The sequence below is a fragment of the Triticum urartu genome, chromosome 7A (assembly GCF_056163025.1).
Source record: "Triticum urartu cultivar PI428250 chromosome 7A, HENAU_Tu73, whole genome shotgun sequence".
Taxonomy (NCBI): domain Eukaryota; kingdom Viridiplantae; phylum Streptophyta; class Magnoliopsida; order Poales; family Poaceae; genus Triticum; species Triticum urartu.
The window spans coordinates 374,786,056-374,793,305 of NC_141879.1; positions in this window are offsets into that span (position 1 = coordinate 374,786,056).

Here is a 7,250-nt window from a genome sequence, read left to right on the forward strand (position 1 = left end):
GGTCTGGTCGTTGGACACAAACGAAGTACGCGAAGTTGCAGCTATGGCGAACTTTTAATCTAAACAAAACCCCAAAGTCTAAACGACGCCCTAAGGGCTGTATATATGGAGGAAGAGGGGGGAATTTCGTGGCCCTTGAGGGTGGGGTCCGAAACCAACCCTAACTCTTGTTTCCCCACACATACGGACTCTAAAAATAGCCTATACTTAAGTATGTCGAAATTACATGGGCCTGGCCCATTAATAAGGTGACGCAGCACCTAGAATAGCCTATGGACGAATATTATGAAGTGGCATCTTGTATATTTCGTCCAAGGCTTCATGCACTCCTTATGGCAGCTTCAAAGTCCTGAAATCATCACTTGTAACTCCGTTCTTGATCCCCTTGCGCATGCCATCAACTCCATGCGTGTTCTTGCTCCAATGTTCATCCTTCTCCAAGCTAGGCCCTTCATTTGTAAGCAAAACAAATGTATCCAATTTAGGTAGCATCATAATCTCATGAACATTAGAATCATTACCAAGAAACGAACGTACCTGGTAATTTAATTGGCGTGCGCGAGCTCTAGTAATTGGTCCAGTATATGTAACAGTAGGGGTTGTGGGTGTAACAATGGTATTGATGTCCTCATCAGGAGGGGGATATGGGGAGTGGGGTGGGCCTCCTGGTGGTCTGGATGGCCAGTTGGGCCATTCGGCCCAGGGAGAGGGGGGCTTTGCCTTTTTTTTTTTTTACTTTTTTTTACTTTATATCTATTTTTCTTTTCTGATTTCTCTTAGTTTCTAAGCATTTTAGTTTTGGAAAAAATATAGAAGCTGCACCTAATTTAGTATATCTAATAATGTCACATTTCGAACATTTTAGTTTTAATGTTTGAAAACTTTTTGTTGTTTTCCATATTTTGAAATTGAATTTGAATCGGGTTTTTTAACTAAGGCGAGATTATCAATAGTAACGGAGGTGACGTTGCATCATTAGCAGAGGTTCACTATAGCATAATTATCCAGGCATTACACCATAGGTCTGAGGTAAACTACTCATGCTTTATCGGAGAGGCAATGGTATTGATGTAGGAGACCTCCGTGATCGAGTCCCCCTCCGGCAGGGTGCCGGAAATGGCCCCAAGATGGGATCTCATGGATGCAGAAGGTTGCAGCGGTGGAAAAGTGGTTGCGTGGATCCCTTGGATGTTTTAGGGTATATGAGTATATATAGGCGGAGGATCTAGGTCAGGAGGTCAATGATGGGCCCACAAGGTTGGGGGCGAGCCCTACCCCCTGGGCGCGCCCTCCACCCTTGTGGCCGCCTCGCGGCTCTTCTGACTTGCACTCCAAGTCCCCTGGGTGTCTTCTGGTCCAAGAAAAATCATCTCGAAAGTTTTATTCCGTTGGACTCCGTTTGGTATTCCTTTTCTGTGAAACTCTAAAACAAGGAAAAAACAGAAACTGACACTGGGCTCTAGGTTAATAGGTTAGTCCCAAAAATCATATAAAATAGCATATTAATGCATATAAAACATCCAAAACAGATAATATAATCGCATAGAACAATAAAAAATTATAGATACGTTGGAGACATATCAAGCATCCTCAAGCTTAATTCCTGCTCGTCCTCGAGTAGGTAAATGATAAAAACAGAGTTTTTGATGTGGAGTTCTACCTAACATATTTTTCCAAGTAATTCTCTTAATTGTGGCATGAATGTTCAGATCCGTAAGATTCAAAACAAAAGTTTAATATTGACATAAAAACAATAATACTTCAAGCATACTAACAAAATAATTATGTCTTCTCAAAATAACATGGCCAAATAAAGCTTATCCCTACAAAATCATATAGTCTGGCTATGCTCCATCTTCATCACACAAAATATTCAAATCATACACAACCCCGATAACAATCCAAGCAATTGTTTCATACTTTTGACGTTCTCAAACTTTTTCAACTTCCACGCAATACATGAGCGTGAGCCATGGACATAGCACTAAAGGTGGAATAGACAGTGGTTGTGGAGAAGACAAAAAGAAGAAGATAGTCTCATATCAACTAGGCGTATCAACGGGCTATGGAGATGCCCGTTAATAGATATCAATGTGAGTGAGTAGGGATTGCCATGCAACGGATGCACTAGAGCTATAAGTTTATGAAAGCTCAAAAACAAAACTAAGTGGGTGTGCATCCAACTTGCTTTCTCACGAAGACCTAGGGCAATTTGAGGAAGCCCATCATTGGAATATACAAGCCAAGTTCTAAAATGAAAAATTCCCACTAGTATATGAAAGTGATATCATAGGAGACTCTCTATCTTGAAGGTCATGGTGCTACTTTGTGATGTCATTTGAAGCTACGTCGGTATTTTCCCAAAGAGGAAGGGATGATGCAGCACAGCGGCGGTAGGTATTTCCCTCGGATATGAAACCAAGGTTGTCGACCTAGTAGGAGAACCAAGCAACACAACGTAAACAGCCCCTGCACACAGATAACAAATCCTCACAACCCGACGTGTTAAAGGGGTTGTCAATCCCTTTCGGGTAACGGTGCCAGAAATTGGTGCGTGACGGGAGAAAGTTGTAATAGATTGAATAAATAGATCGCAAATAAAATAAAGTGCATCAAAGTATTTTTGGGTTTTTGATTTAATAGATCTGAAAATAAAAGCAAATAAAAGTAGATTGCAAAAGCAAATAATATGAGAAAGAGACCTGGGGGCTTCTATCGAGAAAAATAGCAAACGGTGGGTGAACAAATTACTGTTGGGCAATTGATAGAACTTCAAATACTCATGATGATATCCAGGCAATGATCATTACATACCAACATCTACTACTATTACTCCACACATCGACTGCTATCCGGCATGCATCTAGTGTATTAAGTTCATGGAGAAACAGAGTAACACAATGAGAATGATGACATGATGTAGACAAGATCTATCTATGTAGAGATAGACCCCATCGTTTTATCCTTAGTAGCAACGATACATACGTGTCGGTTCCCCTTCTGTCACTGGGATCAAGTACCATAAGATCGAACCCACTACAAAGCAGCTCTTCCATTGCAAGATAAATAGATCAAGTTGGCCAAATAAAACCCAAGTATCGGAGAAGAAATACGAGGCTACAAGCAATCATGCATAAAAGAGATCAAAGAAACACAAATACTTTCATGGATATAAAGAGATAGATTTGATCATAAACTCAAAGTTCATTGGATCCCAACAAACACACCGCAAAAGAGTTACATCATATGGATCTCCAAGAGACCATTGTATTGAGAATCAAGAGAGAGAGAGATGAATCCATCTAGCTACTAACTACGGACCCAAAGGTCTACAAAGAACAACTCACGCATCATCGGAGAGGCACCAATGGAGGTGGTGAACCCCATCCGAGATGGTGTCTAGATTGAATCTGGTGGTTCCAGACTCTGCGGCGGCTGGATCAATATTGCATTGACTCCCATAGGGTTTTGGGAATATTGGGGTATTTATATAGCAAAGAGGCGGTCTGGGGGGCACCCGAGGTGGGCACAACCCACCAGGGTGCGCCTGGGCCTGCTGGCGTGCCCTGGTGGGTTGTGCTCCCCTCGGGGCACCCCCCAGGCGCAATCAGGGCCCGTTGTGTTCTTTCTGGCCCATAAAAGTTCTCCGTAAAGTTTCGTGGCATTTGGACTCCATTTGATATTGATTTTCTGCGATGTAAAAAACATGGAAAAACAGCAAGTGGCACTTTGCACTATGTCAATATGTTAGTACCAAAAAATGATATAAAATGATTATAAAACATCCAAGATTGATAATATAACAACATGGAACAATCAAAAATTATAGATATGTTGGAGACGTATTAGCATCCCCAAGCTTAACTCCTACTTGTCCTCGAGTAGGGAAGTTATAAAAACAGAATTTTTGATGTGAAATGCTGGCTAACATGTCATATCATATTTCTTTCTTTATAGAATGGACATTTGGGATTTTATATTGTTCAGAGCAATAGTCTATTTTTGACATGATAATTTAAATACTCAAGCATATCAACAAGCAACCATGTCTTTCAAAATATCAACGCTAAAATAAGCTATCCCTAGACCATCATCCTCAGTCATTGATCCATTCAAGAAACACACTCGCATATTAGCTACACCCAATACTCAAGTACGATCATATTGCCTCCTAGTTGGTGCTTTTATAAGAGAAGATGGAGACTCAAATTCAAAAATAAAAATTTATAAGGTAAAATGTAGGCCCTTCGTAGAGGGAAGTAGGGATTTGTAGAGGTGCTAGAGCTCAAAGCGAAAAACTTAGAGATAAAGACATTTTTGGAGGTTTATCCATCCCACCAACAAAAATGACTTAGAGTTCCCAACACTTTTCATGCTAGATATATCATAGGCGGTTCCCAAATAGAAAATAAAGTTTATTCCTTTTTCCACCATACTTTCACTTTCCATGGCTAACCGTATCCACGGGTGCCCTCCATACCAACACTTTCCAAGGAATATATTATTTGACAACATAAAGTAAATTCATTTTTTTCATTTCGGGACTGGGCATCCCTAATACCTTTGCCTTACTCTCGTGCAATGATAAGTGAATAAACACTCATCTTGAGAATAATACATCTAGCATGGAAAATATTATCCACCCCTCACTACTCCGCGAGCGAAACGAACACACAAAAGAGAAGTTTATTTTTGAAAATTAGAGATGGTACATGCAAATTTGCTTAGAACGGCAAAAGAATACCGCATATAGGTAGATATAGTGGACTCATGTGGCAAAATTGGGTTAAAGGTTTTTGGATGCACAAGTAGAGATCATACTTAGTGCAAAATGAAGGCTGGCAAAAGATTGAGAAGCGACCAACCAAGAAATGAATAATCTCATAAGCGAGCATTAAGCATAACTAACACCGAATAATGCACCATAAGTAGGATATAATTTCATTGCATAACTATTGACTTTCATGCTTGCATAGGGAATCACAAACCTTAACACCAATATTCTTACTAAAGCATAATTACTCATCAAGATGACTCACATATCACATCATCATATCTCAAAACTATTACTAAGAATCAAGTTTATTTTGTCCAATGATCTTCATGAAAGTTTTTATTATATCCTTCTTGGATATCTATCACTTTGGGACTAATTTTCACATGTTGCTTTTCATCAGCTCAAACAAATATAAGTGAAGATCATGAGTATAATATTTCTTTCTCTCAAATTAATTTAAGTGAAGCAAGAGAGAACTCTCAAACAAATCTAAGTGAAGCAAGAGAGCATTTATTCAAAAATACTAAAGCACACCGTGCTCAAAAAGATATAAGTGAAGCACTAGAGCAAGTCCATAGCTCATAAAAAATTTAAGTGAAGCAAAGAGAGCAATTCTAACAAGTCATCGCATAATTTTGGCTATCTCAAATAGGTGTGTGGAGCAAGGGATCAAGACTTAAAACACAAAATAAAACAAGCAAAGACTCATATCATACAAGACGGTCCAAGCAAAACACATAGTATGTGACAAATAAAAATATTGCTTCAAGTAAAATACTGATGGTCATTAGAAGAAAGAGGGGACGCCACTCAGGGGCATCCCCAAGCTTAGTTGGTTGCTCATTTTTGGATATTAGCTTGGGATGCCGGGGCATGACCAAGCATAGGTTCGTCTATTCCTTATTCCTTCATCCATCGTAATATAACCAAAAACTTGAAAACTTCAATCACACAAAACTCAACAAAACCTTCGTGAGATCCGTTAGTATAAGAAAATAATAAATCACTACTATAAGTGCTATATAAAACCAATTCATATTTTGTTCTTACATTATATCTACTTTATTCCCACTTTTCTATGGCAAAAACTCATCAAAGAAAACCATAGAGCAATCAAAACAAGCACACAATGCAAAGAAAATAGAATCTGTCGAAATAGAATAGTTTGTAGCAATCTGACTATTTTGAATACTTCTGTAACTCCAATTTTTTTGAAAAATTAGAGAGACCTAAGCAATTTGTATATTGATCTTCTGCAAGTGGAATGGGTATTTTATCGCTCTCTGGTAAAAAATTAGAATTATTTTCGTGAGCGCAAAAGTTTCTGTTTTTTCAGCAAGATCAAACAACTATCACCCAAGAAGATCCTAAAGGATTTACTTGGCACAAACACTAATTAAAACAAAAAAACACAATCATAACAGTAGCATAACTGTGCTAACACTCAAGAACAAAAAGAAAAAAGCAAAAATAAATTTTATTCATTGGTTGCCTCCCAACAAGTGCTATAGTTTTACGCCCTTAGCTAGGCATAAGATTTCAACGATGCTCACACGAAAAATAAGAATTGAAACACAAAGAGAGCATCATGAAACATACGACAAACATATTTAAGTCTAACATACTTCCTACGCATCAGACTTTTATAAGCAAACAAATCATCAAGGCAAGAGATATCTAGCATATGCAAAGAAGAAATAAACAATAGCAATCTCAACATAACGAGAGGTAATAATGTAACATGAAAATTTCTACAACCATATTTCCCTCTGTCAAAATAATTACATGTAGGATCATAATCAAATTCAACAATATAGCTATTATATAAAATATTATCTTCATGATCCACATGCATAAACGTTTTATAATCTTCCAAGATAGTGGGATTAACATCAACCCACTTTTATCAAAAATTTCGTAAGATTGAACACTCTCCAAATATGTGGGATTATTTTTACCTAGAGTTGACACTATTTTGAACCCACTTTCAATATTACTGCAAACATATTCATCATGAGGCTTAAATAAACTATCAAGATCATCATCACCCCAATCATGATCATTGCAATAAGTAGCGGACATAACAAAACAAGCATCCCCGAGCTTTGGGTTTTCCATATCATTGACATTAATAGAGTTTATAATAATATTATTGCAATCATGCTTTTGATTCAAGGAGCTATCATGAACCACTTTATAAATTTATTCTTTTAACACTTCATCACAATTTTCAGATTCACGAATCTCAAGCAAAACTTGATAAAGATAATCTAGCATACTCAGTTCACTATCAATTGGTTCATGATAATTGGATCTTTTGAAAAGATTGGCAAGTGTATGGGGATCCATATCAATATATTTTTAGCAAGCGAAGATGCAAGCAAATAGAAGGCACATGGCAACACAAGCAAACAATAGACCATACGAGAAAAAGGCGAACGAAAAAGAAGGCAAATAAAAAGGCAAAATTTTG